Below are 20,703 nucleotides of genomic sequence, written 5' to 3' on the forward strand. Positions count from 1 at the left end.
CACCTAATCTCCACGCCAAAGTACAATTCTAGCTCACTATTCCCATTGTGGAAGAAGGATCCCCATGGTAGATGTCTGAGTAGCTTCAAAGGCAAAAGCTTTGGCAAGGGAGCTATGTTACAGCAGTGGACCATGTGGTGTTCAAGGCTGAGGGCATTTTATTGATGGGAAGGGAAACTGTAAAACATTCACTTTTTGTTAAAAATGTATACCCTAAATAGCTAGAAAAAAAATAGTGATTCAGATAACGCCTTGTATATCTCTGCAGTTTCCAAATGTGTTATAATTGAATTGGAGGAATTACTGAGAACAGATGCTAACAGAAACACTGCACATACCCTACAGTGAGAAAAATGACACACTTCACTCCACTTGCCCAAAATCCATTTAAGTTTTTACTTGCTTTAATTGCTGCATATTTCTAGTGCAATATCATGGAGGTTTACAGAAAGAGCCTGTGGAAAACAGTAGGTTTTGTAAAGGGCTTCAGGGTTTCCGTGTGTGATCAATAGTAACCACACCCACGGGCCAGTGACTATCCAACAGGGATGTGCTTTTCGTTGCATTTCTTTTAATAGAAAAATGTTATCACCTACATATCTCATCATTATTTACATTCTAATCACCCTCCAGTGATGAATTCCGAAGGCAAGCGTTTTTCATTAGTCGGTTTGCCATGGCAACTGGAGTTGGGGAAGGCCCTGCTCTGCCGGCTCCGCCACTGGGCCTGGAGCAGGCCTCTTTCTTCCTTAGCTGTCATTGACCTCCTGCTAGGAGACTCATCTTCTGATGTGCACTTGGTGGCAAATGGGACCAGAAAACCCCTACAAATTTTCATTTGGAAAGAAGAAAGGATAGTTTGTCTTCAGTCACTGGAAGTACAATTAGATGTTGATAGACACAGACAAGGCTGGAAAAGCAGGGCCTTAATAAAAAGCTATAAAATCTTGTTTCATCTAGTCCAAGAAGGCTAAGTGGAGTCTCTCACTGTTGACCCCGACTGCGCTTCCATTAGCATGGCAATTCTTAAGTTGCCACATGTTTTGATCTTTTTAAAAAGGGTTGTGGGTTTTCACCCAGTTGTCAGGAATGACTGAAATTATTGGTAAAATAAAAATAAAAATAAAAATTTGGCTTTCATAACTTTGTTGGTAGTTGCAGACAAAGAAAAGGTTTTTAGGAATTCATGAGGACAGTATAATTTTATACATTTTACATATGTTTTGGAGAAAATATACAACTACTGAAGAACAAGTGAGTAATGAAGCAGGTTTTATGTCAGTCCAAGGGCCAATGTGATTTATTCATGGCTACATTCACCCTTAGGTATGCAACAGAGTGTCTATTGGTTGTGGATGGTCATGTCTATTATCTGATGTAAAACTTACCTTCAGGAGATTTTTAACATAAGGGAGAAGATAGGGCCATACGAATGGCAAAAAACCAGGAAACATGTATAAACATATGCAGATACATATATGTACACATAGAAATGGTGGTAAAAATATCCATCTGTTACAAACAGCATACAAGTAATGGGACTGAGTGGAATTTGAAAGGAGTAATCTGATAAAATGTCATAGAGAAGGTAGTTCTAGAATAATTGCTCTTTATCTTAATGATGACAGATGTATACATAAATACAAAGTTTAAATCTCATAAATATATAAAACATAAAGTGACAGTTTTGCATATATTACCACCCCCTACAGTAGTGATCTGCAGAGAGCCCCACCTTTTTAATACATATCTAATTATGTTACCAGAAAGGGGTCCTGATGCAGACCCCAAGAGAGGGTCCTTGGATCCCATGCAAGAAGGAATTTGAGATGAATCTGTAAAGTGAGAACAAGTTTATTAAGAAAGTAGGGGAATAAAAGAATGGCTACTCCATAGGCAAGAAGTGGCATGGGCTGCTCAGCTGAGTATACCTATAGTTATTTCGTGGTTATGTGCCAAATGAGGGGTGGATTATTGGTGAGTTTTCTGGGAAAGGGGTGGGCAATTCCTGGAGCTGAGGGTTCTTCCCCTTTTTAGACCATGTAAGGTAACTTCCTGATGTTGCCATGGCATTTGTAAACCATCACGATGCTATTGGGAGCGTCTTTTAGCATGCTAATACATTATAATTAGTGCATAACGAGCTGCGCGGATGGCCACAGGTCACTTCCAGGACCATCTTGGTTTTGATGGGTTTCGGCTGGCTTTACTGCACCTGTTTTATCAGCAAGGTCTTTGACCTGTATCTTGTGCTGACCTCCTATCTAATCCTGTGACTAAGCATGCCTTACCTCCTGGGAATGCAGCTTAGTAGGTCTCAGTCTTATTTTACCCAGCCCCTACTGAAGATGGAATCACTCTAATTCAAATTCCTCTGACAATTACATATTTTGTCCAATTTTTTAAAACAAAAATGGGATTGGCTGGATGCGGCAGCTCATGCCTGTAATCCAGCACTTTGGGAGGGTGAGGCAGGAGGATTGCATGAGCCCAGGAGTTTGAGAGCATTGTGGGCAACATAGGGAGACCCTGTCTCTACAAAAGAGAGAGAAAACAAGAGAAAAAAAAATTAACTGGGTGTGGTATCACGTGCCTGTAGTCCCAACTATGCCAGAGGCTGAAGCAGGAGGCTCGCTTGAGCCCAGACTGAGCTGAGGCTTCAGTGAGCTGTGATCACACCACTGCCCTCTAGCCTGGGTGGCAGAGAAAGACCTTGTCTCAGAAAAGAGAGAGAGAGGGAGAGAGAGACAGAGAGGGAGAGAGAAAGAGAAAGAGGGAGGGAGGGAGGAAGAGGAAAGAAAGAAAATGGGATCATATTATACATACTGTTCTGTATCCTGCTTTTCAGTAAACAAGAATAATATTATTAAATCATAGGGGAATGACATTCTGAAGGTGGACATATGAGCAAATGGGTGTCGGGTGAAGGCAGGTGAGGGAAAGCAAATGTGAAGGCAAACCAAGTCTTGTCCAGGTTACAGTTCTTTCTCTAGGCAAACCAAGCCCTGAGCCTGTCTCAAGGCTGTTGTTTAGGCTCAGGGTTTGACTTCACATTCATTAATATGATCATATGTATTAAGAGGAAATCTGAGTTGATTTACATTTCAATTTCATTCAAAAGGCCAGTGGGAAATGTAGTCTAGGAGATAAGCAGCTCTTGGTGAAGGTGATTCTGTTTATAAACTGAATTACAGGAGAAAGAAGCAGAGGGCAGAGGAGCTAGGATGATATGTCAAGATGGGCCACACCATCCCAATGTTAGCATGTAAAAGGAGGAAGTACCTTGTGTAAGGGAATTAAAATCCAGTCAATTTATTTATTTTTTAAAATAAAACTACCCTTTGCTGCTGCTTTTTCTTTTGTTGAGTCTAATTGCTGTGTCCTTCTGAATTAAGCTGAGGTGACCCCTCACCCAGAGAAAGGGTTCATGTCCCTCTGGCTTTTTCTGTTTCCTCTTCTATTTTCACACCAATTTTGGAAGAGGCAGGGCCTTTTGTGGAGGTAGTAGAAAAAATGACAGTGCAGGTTTGTGCATTCTTTCAAAAGAATTCTTGATTTTAGTTGGGCGTGGTGGCTAACACCTGTAATCCTAGCACTTTGGGAGGCCAAGGCGGGAGGATCACCTGCGGTCAGGAGTTTGAGACCAGCCTGACCAACATGGCAAAACTCTGTCTCTACTAAAAATATAAAAATTACCTGGGCATGCTGGTGCATGCCTATAATCCCAGCTACTTGGGAGGCTGGGGCAGGAGAACCGCTTGAACCTGAGAGGTGGAGGTTGCAGTGAGCTGAGATTGCGCCACTTCACTCCAGCCTGGGCAAAAGAGCAAAACTCCATCTCAAAAAAAAAAAAAGAATTCTTGATTTTCCTTTGAACATGTCCTGTTGGCTTTTTGCTATAGAAAATGGCTCCATCATGCTGTTCATGGGACTGATTATTCCCAGCAGTGTAGAAACCTTCCTGATTTATGCTTAGAGCCTGATTCCACAGTCTGTTTCTCTGTGTCTTGATTGCAAGCAAATATATACAATCTACATATAATCAGAGGATTCCACTAAATAGTTGTAAGCAAAACAACAGAAATCCGAGTTGCTTGTGATTTCATTACGCCCGTCTTGTAATTGAGTTAGCAAGAGATGCATTTATCGAGTGCATCTAGAATAGGCACTAGCAGTGGCCTGAGGTCAGGTAGAGTACAATTTGTACCAGTTATTGCTGGGACATGCGATTGAGTATTCACTGTTGCAGATACTCTGTTTATCGTATTTCACACAAGATTAATTCAAGGTTTTTTAATGCTTTCAAAGCAAAAGCTCCACAATACAAAATGTACCTACAGATTTCCATGTCATAAGCAAACAAGCTTTTTTAAACAATTATAATTTTCAAAAACCGAATGAACCTATAATATTAAAGTATTGAGAAAAATGATCTTCAGTCCTATTAGGCATCTGGGAGACCCCGGGGAATTTTAACTTGTCCTTCTGTCAGAGTTGTTTGATTATCCTGTAACCCGTTAATGGAACAGTTCCTGTGTGTCAGCTGCTGAGCTAGGTGGTCACTGCTCATCATCTGCCTTCACCTTCCCATCAGACCCTTTCGGGCAGATATGATTATGATTCCCATTTTACAGTCTGTGTTATGTGAGCCAATGGAGTCCACCAAAGAAAAACAGAACATAAAGAATTGAAAGTTTTACAGTTAGTTCGGTTTTTCATGGAACCTCTGTTTTCTCCCTGAACAACTCTGTCTTTTGACCACAGTTTCTTTGAAAACTGGCCAGGTGTGGTGGCTCATGTCTGTAATCCCAGCACTTTGGGAAGCCAAGGCAGGCAGATCACTTGAGGTCAGATGTTTGAGACCAGCCTGGCCAACATGGTTAAACCCCATCTCTACTAAAAATACAAAAATTAGCCAGGTGTGGTGGCACATGCCTGTAATCCCAGCTACCTGGGAGGCTGAGGCAGGAGAATCACTGGAACCTGGGAGGCAGAGGCCGCAGTGAGCCGAGATCACGCCATTGCATTCCAGCCTGGGTGACAGAGTCAGACTCCATCTTAAAAACAAAAACAAAAAAACAGTGGTTTTGTGCTGTGACCTTTGCTAGTTTCACCCTAGCGCACTTCCTAGGCATGTGGTTTCAGCTATGGCCTAGGTAGATTCTGTTGCTAATTCACAGCTAGCTCATACCTCTCTTCTGAGCTCCAAACACACATAGCCAGTCGCCCCTCAGTTTCTCCATAGATGTCTAATGGCACTGCCTACCAACTGAACATTCTCCAAACTGAATTGATGGTAGTGCCTCTGGAGTCTTCCTTTCCAGCACCCCCAGCGTCAAGAAACACACTGCGTTCCACAAGTTCCGCAAGCAGAAACCTAATTAGTCTTAACCCCTCCATCTCTGTAACTTTCCACTTTCAATCAGTTACCAAGTTCTATCAATTCTGCCTCCAAAAATAGTTAAGACTCTTATATATAGCCTCTCTCTATGCCCACTGCTATCACCCCGATCAGGCCTCCATCATCTTGTCTGTGAGTCTTGCCATAATTTTATCTCAAAATCTTTGAGGTCATGACTTATACGTATTTCAGCCTTCTGTTTGCTTCATTAACTGCGCTTCTTTAGGATTATGTTATGCTCTTCAATAAGTTTAGCTCTAGTTTCTCACAGGTTGATTTTCTCCATATGTCTGCCGCTTCTTGGATTTCAACTACTGTTTTTTGAGATTCTCCTTTCTGCTGCCTGCTTGGTTCGTTTCAGCTTACCTCTGGTGGTGATGATGCATTATTTGGAGATTTTGTCATTTGCTTTTGGGGGTTCCCTCTTCCTTCTGGGAGTCCTGCCTGCCTCTCTGCTCTCACACACATACTTATCCATTCATTCACACTCAGCAAGCAACAACTCTTTGCAAGATGCTCTTCTGGGCTGGGGGATCCAGCAAGGTATCGAATGACTGTGATAGCTGCCCAAGGTTAAGTGTAAGTGGCCACAGATCTGTCAATATCTCCCTGAAGCTGGCCCAGACCCTTGCACTGTTTGGATCATTGACTCCAGGTTTGAAGCTTCTTTGGTCTTTTTTGGACTCTGATTTTCCTTATAAAATTTATCCTACTTACATCCATCTTTTAGGAATTTATTGTCACTGCTATTTTAAAATATCTTCTTTAGGGCTTGGCTAATGGGTACAAAAATATAGTTAGAAGGAATAAAATCTAGTGTTTAATAGCACAATAGGATGACTATAATTAGCAATAATTTATCATATATTTCACAATAGCTGGAAGATTTGTAATGTCCCTGACACAAAGGATTGACAAATGTTTGGGGTGATGGATTTCCCAATTACTCAGATTTGATCATTCAACATTGTATGCATATATTAAAATATCACATGTACCCCATAAATATGTACAGCTATTATGTATCCATTAACATATGAAAAACAAAACAAAAGTATATTCCTTTATTAAAAAAAAAATTCTTCTTAACGTAGGTGCTCAGTCATCCTATTTGAGGTAACCTTCTGAAATAGCCTTCAAGAATCCACTCCTGTCCCACTCCCAGGTATCATTCTATCAAGATCACTCATCATCCTCAAGTTGGTTGTATCATTTGCCTGCTTTACACCCTTCAGAAATGTGCTAGTTCCCTTAGAACTAGATCAAATGTTCCTAACATGGGTCTATAAAAAGCCAGATGACTGTGGCCTCTGCTTACCTCATCTAGTACTATTTTCCACCACATCTAGCATTCGCTATCCTGAATTTTCTTAATTTCTGAAATATGCTACTGTTTCAGCCACTGCATGTTGACAGTGTTTCAGCTACCTGGAAAAGTCCTCCTTTTCTTTTCTTTTTTTAACCTAACTAAAGTCTTGGCTTAAATATTTCTTACTCCAGGAAACTTACTCCGTATCATCCATACTAAGTCAGGTCTCCTTTAATTGCAATAACCTGTTTAACTTTTGTATTTATTTATTATTTTAGCAAGGTCCGTCTTCCTTGCTTTACTGTAGACTTTAAGACTATAGGGACCAGAGTCAATATAACATTTTTTTTTTTTCCTGGCACATGGAAGAATTAAACAAACATGGTTGGCTAAGCAAATTGTATCTATATTTCCATTTTTTTGTGTGGCTAACTGACAGAATTATATTTAGGGCTATCCAGAATCACTTTTTGTGGTGGTAGAAATGTTCTATATCTCTACTATCTAATGTGGTATCCAATAACCACATGTGGCCACTGGATACTTGAAATATGGCTAATGCAATGGAAAAACCTTAAATGTTTCTATTTTTAATTAATTTACATTTAATTGGCTAGAGGCTACCATATTAAAGTGCACAGGATAGATATTTCCACCTTCTAAGTCATGCTTATTTTTCTTTTTTTGAGATGTAGTCTTGTACTGTCACCCAGGCTAGAGTGCAGTGGCCTGATCTCAGCTCTCTGCAACCTCTGCTTCCCAGGTTCAAGTGATTCTCCTGCCTCAGCCTCCCAAATAGCTGTGAATTACAGGCGCCTGCCACCATGTCCAGCTAGGTTTTGTACTTTTAGTAGACATAGGGTTTCACCATTTTGGCCAGGCTGGTCTTGAACTCCAGACCTCAGGTTATTCGCCTGCCTTGCCCTCCCAAAGTGCTGGGATTACAGGCGTGAGCCAGTGCAACTGGCCTGCTCTTTGTTTCTGATTATCTTTTTAAGGATGTTTGTGTGGTGAACAGTCTTGGAAAAGAGAGTTGGTGTTTCCCTTTGGAACAGAGGGTAAGCGTGCTTATTGTCCATTCAGATTCCCTAAACTTAGTGTTCTCAAGAAACATAACCCACTACACGTGTAAGTGGCGTCTGGTCCTGTTCACATCACCCTGTGGAAAGTAGAGCTTGGGGAGCTGACTTAAAATGCCAATATTCCAATTCTTGCTACTGCTTTGAGTAAAAACTCTCCTTTGTCACTGACCCAGAAATGTTGTGTCTTCTATCACCCTGCATGAAATGGTGGCAGACTCACTTGTTAGCTTCTAACAGGGTCAAATCTCACACCGTTCACAGTTCTTGACACACAGACAAAACCAAAGCTCTTAAGTATTTTGCTTAGGGTGGTTTTCAAGTTTACTTTTTCCTGAATGTTCTTTTTCTCCCTTTTCTTAAACTCCCAAGGAACACTTTGCATCTGTTAATGTTGTAAACTCAACTTTTTTGATTTATAGATAGAAAATGACAAGATAATTCCATTCTAAAGTAATAGAATAACTTTAAAATGTGTCTAAGGAGTGGGAGATGTTACATTTCACACTATCTCCAATTCTCACATAGCCATCGGAACCATTGGAATGCCTATTGAAAAGTCATGTTTTGCCTTTCTATCTTCACCAACAAAAATAAGTTCTTGGGATCTATTTTTTTTTAATTACACGTATTATGTTACCTGGTAAATCACAGTGGTTAAGATGGTTTCCCAGACGACAAAGGGAGACTTTCCTTTTCAATATTTCATAATGCCTGGAAGAAATATTTTCCCCAAACACTATGTTTTCAATTCAAATGAATTCAGCAAATATTTACCAAGGCCCTTATTCTACTGATCATTGCTTTGTAATAGAACATCTAAGGTAATGATGACTTTTTAAAAACAATATAGTCGATAAAAATTTTACAAAGACAAAGCTGTGGAAAGTTCCAAGAGTTTGTGAATAATTATCTTGACATTTTGTTCTTTTGAATCCTGGAATCAGTTTAGCTATTGTACTTGTCAAACAAGTCAGATTCCTTAGAGTTGCTTTATTGGAAGGTATGGCAGACTGTATTCTCTGAAAGCAGCCACAGTAATATTTCTGGGGCCCCTTGAAAGCTGCATCCTTTTTCCCTTTACCCTGAAGCTGGGCAGGACTTCGTGACCTCAACAAATAGAATATGATAGAAAAACGAGCAGACAGGTCAGGACAAGGGTGAGATAAGTGAGGCATTCTCTCTCCTTGGGTGCCACACATAGGGAATGCTAAAAAACTCCATCATACAAAGGGCCGATATCCAGAATTTACAAAGAACTAAAACAGATTTACAAGAGAAAAACAAGCCCATTCAAAAGTAGGCAAAGGATATGAACAGACACTTTACAAAGGAAGACATACATGAGACCAATAAACATATGAAAAAATGCTCATCATCACTGGTCATCAGAGAAATGCAAATCAAAACTACATTGAGATACCATCTCACGCCAGTTAGAATGGCGATCATTAAAAAATCTAGAGACAACAGACGCTGGAGAGGATGTGGAGAAATAGGAACACTTTTACACTGTTGGTGGGAGTGTAAATTCGTTCAACCATTGTGGAAGACAGTGTGGCGATTCCTCAAGGACCTAGAAATAAAAATTCCATTTGACCCAGCAATCCCATTACTGGGTATATATCCAAAGGATTATAAATCGTTCTACTATAAGGACACATGCACACGAATGTTCATTGCAGCACTCTTTACAATAGCAAAGACCTGGAACCAACCCAAATGCCCATTGACGATAGACTGGACAAGGAAAATGTGGCACATATACACCATGGAATATTATGCAGCCATCAAAAACGATGAGTTTGGGTCCTTTGTAGGGACATGGATGAACCTGGAAACCATCATTCTCAGCAAACTGACTTAAGAGCAGAAGATCAAACAACGCATGTTCTCGCTCATAGGCGGGTGTTGAACAATGAGAACACATGGACACAGGGAGGGGAGCAATACACACTGGGGTCAGTTGGGGGGAAATAGGGGAGGGACGGTGGGGGGTGGGGAGCTGGGGAGAGATAGCAAGGGGAGAAATGCCAGATGTAGGTGATGGGAAGGAAGGCAGCAAATTACACTGCCACGTGTGTACCTATGCAACAATCTTGCATGTTCTTCACATGTACCCCAAAACCTAAAATGCAATAAAATAAAAAACACAAACAAACAAAAAAAACTCCGTCATAGAAATTGTGAACCCAGAACATCTGAGACAGGTCTCAGTTACTTTAGAAAATGTACTTTGCCAAGGTTGAGGACACACTGTGACACAGCCTCAGGGTTGGGGCCTAGCTTGGTTTTATACATTTTAGGGAGACATGAGACATCAATCAGTATATGTAAAAAGTACATTGGTTCCATCTGGAGAGGTGGGACAACTTGAAGCAAAGGCAGGAAGCCGGGAGGGAGCTTCCAGGTCACAGATAGGTGAGACATAAATGGTTGGATTCTTTTGAGTTTCTGATGAGCCTTTCTTACGGAGGCAATCTAATAGACATCTGTCTCAGTGAGCAGAGGAATAACTTTTAATAGCATGGGAGGTGGATTTGCCCTAACCAGTTTCCAGGTCAGGTTTTCCTTAGTGATCTTGGGGGCCCAAGAGATTTTCCTTTCACAATGGCCACGTGCTTGGAGTGGCATCTACAAGCCAAAGAATGTCAGAGAACGTGGGCCAGTACCACGGTCTCTGCCAGCAGGCAAGGCAAGCTCCCTCCTGGAGCTGTCAGAGAGAGCGTGGCCCTGAGGATGCCTGATTTCAGACTTCCAGCCTCCAGAACCATGAGACAGTACATTTCTGTTGTTTTAAGCCACCCAGTGTGGTGTACTTTATTATGGCAGCCTGAGCAAACGAATCTAACCCTTCCGAGAGGAGTCTGCCCCAAGCTATCTCAGAAGCAGCTGGTCCCTCCTATGTGTCTTATAGATAAGATGGCTTTTGCCATATTTGTTGGTAACAAGTTTGACTTAGCTTGACACGCTAGCTGTGCAGATGGTGGACGTTTGAGGCTTCACAGATTTGGTCTGCTGCCTGCCCATTTTTGAAAAGCAAAACTGCTGTTGTCTTCTGCTTTCTTTTTTTTCACTTAAAGTTCTGTAATAACAGTACCTGATGTAAGATAAGCCCTCAATAAATGGCGATTCCTTTATTCAGACATCTACCCCTTATTTCCTTCTTCCTTCCTTTGTTGGTGGGTTGGGACCCCCATCTTTCTGGTTTCCAGATACATTTGGTTTTCATCTTTAAAAACAAACTTTGCTTGAGCCTTTGGCTTTTCCTGTCCTCAGTCATTGCTCCTTCCTGTATTTCATTTCCTTTCTCCCTTCTGCTTTCTTCACCCACTTTCTTTTTTTTGGTTTTGAGACACAGACTTGCTCTGTCGCCCAGGCTGGAGTGCGGTGGTGCGATCTCGGCTCATTGTAACCTCTGCCTCTCGGGTTCAAGAGATTCTCCTGCCTCAGCCTCCTGAGTAGCTGGGATTATAGGCACCCACCACCATGCCCGGCTAATTTTTTGTATTTTTAGTAGAGACATGGTTTCACCGTGTTAGCCAGGATGGCCTTCATCTCCTGACCTTGTGATCCGCCCACCTCATCCTCCCAAAGTGCTGGGATTACAGGCGTGAGCCACCCTGCCCAGCCGCTTTCTTCATTTTCTAATGTTGGCTCTCGACTTCGTTCTCCTGGTTGAATGTCTCCGAAGTCACCCTGATTCCCGGTGGCCTTGCCTGTGTCCTTATCTCCCTCTTGGCGTCTGTTTGTCCCCCACTCACTTCCTGTTTATAATGTGTGTCTACTTATGCCTTAACTATCTGCTTCTTTTTGTTTTTAATGGACCTCCTGAAGAATAACATACCTACCAAATAGTGCTCAAATTCTTAGTGTATAGCTTGGGAAAGTGTCGCAAAGTGAAAATTTCACCTGTTTCAGGAAAAAACTCTCAAATTGTATTTGCCCTCTTGCTCTCACACCATCAAAATCAACACCAAAGACTTCTGTGACCAAGTGTATGGGGAGTTGCCCCGTTACCACGCAGTGAACAGGAAGTGGGTGTCCTCCAATTCAGCTACAGCACTGTTTACCTGGAGGTCACGTCAGATCCCACAGGTTGACCCCACAGGCCCCCATGACTCCCTCCGACCACCCCTTCAGACACCAGTTGCAAATCTAGGCTTCTGGAATTTCTGACTGACAGACTTCAAGTTGGGGTTCCCATGACCCCTTCTTTGGGTTTGCCAAATTTGCAAGAGTAGCTCACTGAACTCTGAGAAACACTTAGGCTTACTGGTTTATGATAAAGGATGTTACAAAGGATACAGAGGAAGAGATGTGCAGGGCAAGGTATGGGCAAGGGGCCATGGAGCTTCCATGCCCTCCCTGGATGTGCCACACTCCAGGTGAAACTGTCTTTGCAAAATTATGACTGAGACAGTGAAAGTGATATTGCCTAACTGACTCCATCTTGCTTGTAAACTTTTAGCTGTTCTTGTTCATTCCTGGGCATAGGCTGAACCAACTTCGGGAGGAGTTTTATAGTTTAAAATAAAAATTATAACAGCCCTTTTCTAAAATAAACCTTCTTCTTGCCCGGGGACTAGACTGCCTTTGTAGGGCTAACAAATTAGCCCCAAGATTAGAAATTATGGCTTAGGAGTCATGTAGCTGAAGACTACAAGATTCTGACTCTCCCTAAACTGCTCCTCAGATCAGTGCTTGAGATACTTCAGACTCTTCACTTGATGGATTAGCTGGCACCACCCAGATTGATTAACTGGCTCATCTGCCCCCCATCCAGGAACTGACTCAGTACAAGAAGACAGCTTCAATTTCCTGTGATTTCATCTCCTACTTAACCAGTCAGCACTCCTGGCTCACTGGCATCCCCCTGCCCACCAAGTTGTCCTTAAAACTCTGATCACCAAATGCCTGGGGAGGCTAATTTGAGTAATAATAAAACTCCGGTCTCCCACACAGCCAACTCTGTATTACTTTTTCTCTATTGCAGTTCTCCTGTCTTGATAAATCAGTTCTGTCTAGGCTGTGGACAAGGTGAATCCAGTGGGCGATTACACAGGAACCTGCATGTGTTCAGCTACCCAGAAGCTGTCTGAACCCAGTACTCTTGGGTTTTTAAGGAAGCCTAAAGGTGTCAGCTTTGCTTCCCACAAAGTGTAGGGTGGGACCGTCTCTATGCTGGGTCTTATGACTCACAGTCAGATAGTCAAGGAAGATTAGAATCCTGCTTGGGGCAGGTGAAAGAAGTGCAGGAGAAGGTTGGAAACATTCTGTTTCCTGAGGCCTGACACACCCAACATTATAACAAAAGACTGTTAACAAGGGCTATGGGAGTTATGAGCCAGGAACCATGCATGAAAACCAATATATATTTATATATGTGTATATGTGTAGGTCATAACACCACCTTACCCAAATCAAAAAACAGAACCTTTGTAGTGCCCTAGAAGCTCTCTCCTAGTCCACCTTCATCTTCTTCTCCAAAAGTAACCAAAATCCTGATTTCAGTGCCACAAATTTGTTTCTGGCTTGTTTTTAACTTTGCACAAATAAAATGATAAATTATTATATTATTGGTTTTTGTTTAAGATTATGTTTATGAGTTTGTTATGTTGTATATAGTTCATTTTCATAGCTGTATAGTATTCCATTAATTCAGTGGAATATTATATCAAAATTTACTTCTGAATTCTATTGGCAGACACTTGAGTGATTTCCAGTTTTGGCTCTGAGTAGTCAAATCTGCGTGTTCTGAGTATATATACCTAATATTCTTGTATATGTCTTTTGTAGTTCTTACATATATCTATGGGACAGGTCTTAGAAGCAGAATTGTTGTGTCATATGCAAGGGTTCATCATTGCTGGACGTTAACAGTTTTCCAGAGATTGTACCCATATATATTCTTATCAGCAGTATTTGAGTGTTCAGGTGGCCCCACATCCTTGCTAACTTTCCATATTGGGATTCTCTTATATTTCAGCTTTTGTAGCAGGTATGCTGTGATTAAGAAATTTAAACTTCATTTGTGTGTTTACTGACAACTTGAATATCCTCTTGTGAAAAGCCTATTCAACTCATTTAAGAATTTGTGTTTTGCAATGTCTTATTCTTATTAGCTGATTAACAAAAATTGATCAGCATTAGTTGAGATTCATTCTATTAAATACAATTCTTTTAGTTAGAACATTTTGTGTCGTGTTTAAAAAAAAGTTTTCCTACCTCAAAACAATAAGTATACTCTTCTGTGTTATCTTTTACAAATGTAATGTTTGCTTTTCACATTTAGATACACCTGTGAAGGATTTTTCTATATGGGGTGAGGTAGAGGAACAGATTCACTTTTCTCCATCTGGCTGTGTAACTGACCTGCCACCATTTTTTGCCCCACTATTGTTGTTCTACAGTGTTGCTTTGTCATAAAGTAAGTTCCATTCTATGTTAGATCCCCCAAGCTTCTGAGTGGCTGTATTATATTACTGATGCTTCACCAGTTAAATATCCTAAAAAGTAAACAATCAACCAGTAACGGGAAACCAGTAAGCCTTACCTGGTTTAGCTAGGTGGTATTCTAACCATAAAACTTCCAAACAAAAGGGATATGGAGGAAAGAGTATGGATTTAGGCCACTTATCCTAATCTTAGCTCATGCTCTTACTCATCAATGTTAGCTAGTTATCCCCAGTTTTATCCTCTATAAAATAAGAATGGTAATAACTATCTCAGCCAGCTGTTAGAATTAGAAACAGCATAGCTTAGAAGGCTTGGCATAGAGGTGGCACCTAAAAAGTCATAGCAGTTATTAATACAGCAAAAGATTTAAGAAGACTTCATCTTAGATCATCTTAGATTCAGAAAGATCCTCGTTAACTTTGGAATAAGGAAACTGCTTTCATGTGTTTGCTTTGTTTGGAGAGTTGGAGGTGGCTGAACACAGGCCAGGACCATGGGTTTTGGCTCCTAATGGCCTTTGGCTTAAAGAACCTAGTAGGACCCAAAGATAGCATCAGTTTCAGAAAACACATGAGAATCTTCGTTACTGCTCTCATGGCCTTTCACGCCAATACCAAAAACCCAATGTTTTGTGTTTGTAGGCATTTTTTTTTTTCTGGAGAGACACAAAGAATAGTGATTTCTGTAATTATTTACTTACTCCTGGTTTCTAATTTTCCCCAGGGAAAGGAAAGCATTATCTAAAAATAAAACTAAAGTGTATTATCTAAAAATAAAACTAAAGTCCTAGGCGAGGACATTTTTCCAGTGGAAGTTTAGCCTCCAGATTCCTATGTCACTAGTTTTATATTTTTCAATAACGTTAGCCCTTCCCTGTTGTATGGGAATGCCTGGAACACACCATAATGCCCATATTTAAGAAACAAATAAATCCCTATTCCTGTGAAAATTGTTGATATTGTATTAATCTTTATGTTAGAAATCTCCTTGGAAACCTAGCGGGGAATAAAGGTTCTTTACAGTGGGATAGGAGAACTTTAGATCTATGGTGTATTACCAAATCATCTTTGCTTTGGGTTTCTTCACTGAGTAAATATCAAAGTTAGTAGTAAGAGCAGAAACTTGGTCCTTTTTGGACTCATTATATTGGGAACCGAATAAAGTGAGTGAAACAGAGACAGTTAAAAGGTGTCAGTTGGGTTTTCTTTTTCTTTTTCTTTCTTCCTTTTTTTTTTTTTGGAATTAGGGTCTTACTCTGTTGCCCAGGCCAGAGTACAGGGTGTGATCTCAGCTCACTGCAACCTCCACCTTCTGGGTTCAAGCGATTCTCCTGCCTCAGCCTCCTGAGTAGCTGGAATTATAGGCATGTGCCATCACACCCAGCTTTTGAGTAGAGATGGGATTTTATCATGTTGGCCAGGCTGGTCTTGAACTCCTGACCTCAGGTGATCCGCCTGCCTCGGTGTCAGTTGGGTTTCTAATCTTCATCTTTATTAATTTTATCCTGAATACAACATGTGGCATTATGGACCAGAGACAAGATTTCTTATTACAACTCAGTAAATAAGAAACATGTCACCCTCTTAACCCATTGTGAAACATAAGAGACAGTAGGAATTTTCCCCGTGTAAGAAGCGGATATTCCACAGGTGAGGGGGTAGGAAGCACTATTTACTCTGCTTATAAAGGGAAGGAGGCAGCTGCCCCTCTTCCCTTCTGAAAGGCTCTCTTTGGAAACATAAAGGGCAGGAATCCCAACTCCAGCCTTTGTCATGGAAATAAAATCTCCTCTGGCGCCTGGTAACCCCAATGGACTTGGCTTTTACACCATACACCTAAGAAGATTAACCTCCAGTATCCCAGGCACCTTTGGAGTGAACCTAGGTGTCTATACCAGGATTTAATCTTTTTGCCCTTGGGGAGACTAGAGATGTTTTATTTTCCTTTCAAATCAGAGCACTTAAGTAGACAAATGGCTGTAGATCGAACTGTCATGGCATTTGGAGAATCTCAGGCCAGGGATTTTCCCAAAGCATTGAGAGTGTTCTTTCCATCTGAGACATCTGCTTACAGAAAAGGAAACAGGTGACAAGGGGCTGTTTTCTCAAGTGACCACAGGATTGCTACAGCTAGGATGAGGGAGGAATATGGTATCTCTTGGTGAGGTGTGGTGGGGGAGATTCCCCCCACTCCACAGTAACAGAAAGAAAACATCTTTTTATGTGCAGTTTACCAACTGTCAATATGACAGAGTGTCAATAGCTCCTGACTGTTATATATACCTGTCTCCTGTTAGGACTTTCATCCTATCTGTTTGGGTGAGTTGATTGAATTTCTCACTTTGGAAACATGAGCGGCATCCGCTTTATCTGTATCAGAGGGAACCTGGGTTACATCTTTATTCTGTGACACTCTAGACTTTTTTTCTGTAAAGAGCCAGATAGCAGATATTTTAGGCTTTGCTGTCCATAGACAGTCCCTGTGGCATATTATCCTTTGTTCACTTTATGATGGCTAAACATGTCAAAACCTGAATAGAAGCGGGCTATGGATAGGCTTTGGCTGTCCGAACGGTGCTTTGACGATCTCAGTTCTAGTTACCTTCTCTTATTCTGCCCCTATTTCCCATGTTGCAGACCTCCAACTTGGGGAAGGTGAAATTATCTTTATACTCATAATATTCCCTGGTTTTCAGATCAGAAAAGACAGGCAAACTATGATGTCTGATACTCGGACGTTGTTGTGGTTCTATGTCAATGTCAAGTTACCTGTTCTATGAGCTTGGTACAAAGCTTAATTGTTTATATTTCATGGCAGTCAGGTGGAATTTGGAAAGATATAAATATTCATGAAGATGGCATCGTGTTGGTGATCCAGTGACAGAGAAGGAATTAGTTTCTGCTTTCTATCTTCTGAGAATTACATCATTGTAAGCCAGGACGGAGTGACATAAAATAAGCGTTACACTTATATGCTCCAAAAACGTTTTATTGCAACATTTCCTTTAAATATGACCATCTAGCCAATGAGAAGAGATTTTAGGCCAACTTATTCATCAGCATACAATTAAGAGTGCCACAAAGGTTACATTTCCAAAGGACTTATTTTGGGGTCTGTATTTGCTTTGAGGCTGGCCAGCAACTTTGAGGGACTCTCACCTGAAAGTCAAGGGCTAATGTCTGTGGTATATAACCCAACTGAAGCTTCCAGTGTGGCTGCATGAATGCCTGACCTCTAAAAACTGCCAAATCTCTCTCTCCTTCTCTCCTCCTGGAGGACTTTTGCCTAAAGACTTTTAAAATTAAGGTTTCCAATGTGGCAAGTCAAATATTGGAAGCAGAGGAGGAACTAGTAAATAAGCAATAAATGTTGATCTGCTTATCTGCTAAACAGCAAAACACCCACACATGCACCATCTATGTGTTCTTCCCTTTGTTTGAAGTAGAACACAAACAAATTAGATAAGTTTGGCTGTAAGTAGGCTGCATGAAGGATTCAGGTGAATCTTCCTCTTTAAGTAACTGATAGTTTACAAGGGTAGATTTCATTTAGCTTTATTGTCTTTGGAATTCCAACCGGAACACACAGTATTGCCTGGCACACAGAAAGGACTTAATAAATACTGGTTGTTGGGCTGGGCGCAGTGGCTCACGCCTGTAATTCCAGCATGTTGGGAGGCCAAGGTGGGTGGATCATGAGGTCAGGAGTTCAAGACCAGCCTGACCAAGATGGTGAAACCCCGTCTCTACTAAAAATACAAAAATTAGCTGGGCATGGTGGTGGGCGCCTGTAATCCCAGCTACTTGGGAGGCTGAGGCAGAGAATTGCTTGAACCTGGGAGGTGGACGTTGCAGTGAGCCGAGATCACACCACTGCATTCCAGCCTGGGCAACAGAGTGAGACTCCATCTCACATACATACATACATACATACATGCATACGTACATACCGGTTGTTGAACTGCAGTAGAAAGTTTTGCATAAATGAAGTTTTGTGAACTGAAGAAAAAATTCAACTTCATACAATATATTTCACTGTGAATTATTTTCAAAAGTAAATTTATGTCAAACATTTTAAAACATTGTATTTGGAAATAAATTCAAGCTTATGGAAAGTTGCAAGAGCAGTGCAGAGAATGCTCATATGCCTTTTATTCAAAAGGACCAACTGCTAACTTTTTGCCCCATTTACTTTTCATTTGCTTTCCCTCTATGTATATGTATATTATTTCTTATTTTGAACCACTTAAAAGTAAGTTGTAAGAGATGATGCTCTTTACCTCCAATTATTTCAGAGGATATGACCCAAGAACGAGGATATGACCCAAGAACAAGGATATTCTCTTTTTATAACAGCTTTACTGAAATATTCATATACCATACAATTCACCCATTTAAAGTGTACACTTCAGTGGCTTTGAGTGTTCACAGACTTGTACACTCATCACTGCTATCTAGTTCCAGAACATTTTCATCTCCCTGAGAAGAATGCTCATTCCCATGAGCAGTCACTCCCAGCCCCAGCCCCAGGCACCCACTAATGTACTATCTGTCTTTGTGGATTTGCCTATTTTGGACATTTTATATAAATGGAATCATTCACTATATATATATCTTTTTGTGATGGAGTCTTGTCTGTCACCCAGGCTGGAATGCAGTGGCACGACCTTGGCTCACTGCATCCTCTGCCTCCCAGGTTCCAGTGATCCTCCTTCCTCAGCCTCCCAAGTAGCTGGGATTATAGGCAAGCACCACTATACCCAGCTAATTTTTGTATTTTTAGTAGAGATGGAGTTTCACCCTGTTGACCAGGCTGGTCTTGAACTCCTGACCTTAAGTGATCTGCCTGCCTTGACTCACAAAGTGCTGGGATTACAGGAGTGAGCCACTTCACTGGGGCATATATGGTCTTTTGTATCTTTGATTTTGAGGTTCACCCACATTGTGCCCATATCAGTACTTCATTCTTTTCATGGCTGGAGAATATTCCATTGTACAGATCTATCCCATTTGATTTGTCCATTCACCAGCTGATGGACATTGGCTTGTTTCCACTTACTGTGGTGCCACTCTGGACATTTGTACACTGCTTTTGTGTGGACATAAGTTTTCCATTCTCTTGGGTACATACGTATATACCTAGGAGTGGAATTCCTGGGCCATATGGGAACTTGGTGCTTACTTATCTGAAGAGCTGCTGATTTTCCAAGCAGCCACATCAGTTCTTCAATTTTCCCACATTCTTGCTAACACTTTGGCATTAAATAGCTTTTTTATTATAGCCTTCCTTGTGACTGTGAAGTGGTTTCTGAATGTGTTTTTTTTTGTTTTGAGATGAGGTCTTGCTATGTCACCCAAGTTGGAGTGCAGTGGTGTGATCTCAGCTCACTGCAAACTCTGCTTCTTGGGGCTCAAGAGATCCTCCCACCCCAGCCTCCCAAGTAGCTGGGACCACAGGTGCATGCCATGATGCCTGGCTAATTTTTTGTATTTTTGGTAGAGATGAGGTTTCACCATAACGCCCACCAGGCTGGTCTCAAACTCCTGAGCTCAGGTGATCTGCCTACCTCAGCCTCTCAAAGCGTTGGGATTACAGGAGTGAGCCAGTACACCTGGCCTCTCAATGTGGTTTGGATTTTCATTTTTATGATGGTGAATGATGTTGAGTATGTCTTCATATACTTACTGGTCATTTATTATCCTTTTTCAGAAAAATGTCTAATCAAATTGTTTTAAAATTAGGTTATTTTTATTGATGAATTATTTATAAGAGTTCTTTATCTTTTTGGAATACAAATCCCTTATCTGATATATGATTTCCAGATGTTTTCTTTTCTGTTTTTTAGACAGATTCTCACTCTGTCACCCAGGCTGGAGTGCACTGGCACGATCACGGCTCACTCTAGCCTCAGCCTCCCTGGGCTTAGGTAATCCTCCCACCTCAGCCTCCTGAGTAGCTGGGACTACAGGCCTGCACCACCACAACTGGCTAATTTTTGGAATAATTGTGTATTGCTCAAGCAATCTGCCTACCTTGACCTCCCAAAGTGCTGAGATTATAGCTATAAGCCACCGTACCCAGCCTGCGAATATTTTCTCCTACTATGTGGGTTGAATTTTCACTTTCTCGATGGTGTCTTTTGAAGCATAAAAGTTTTGCATTTTGATCAACTCCAGTGTACTCATTTTTTTCTTTTGTCACTTGTGCTTTTGGTGTCATATCACAGAAACTGTTGTCTAATCTAGGTTCATGAAGATTTTTTCTAAGGGTTTTATAGTTTTAGCTCTTACATTTTGATATATGATACATAGGACATCCTCTTATAGCCACTGTAAGGTTATCAACTTGAGGAAACTTAACATTGACATAATAGTTGTATGTAATCCTCCATTTATATTTTGATTTTCCCAGTTGAGCTAATACATCCTATAGTATTTTCTTGTTTCTTTCCATAC

This window comes from Cebus imitator, unplaced genomic scaffold, assembly GCF_001604975.1.
Source record: "Cebus imitator isolate Cc_AM_T3 unplaced genomic scaffold, Cebus_imitator-1.0 Scaffold312, whole genome shotgun sequence".
In the NCBI taxonomy this organism is placed as follows: Eukaryota; Metazoa; Chordata; class Mammalia; order Primates; family Cebidae; genus Cebus; species Cebus imitator.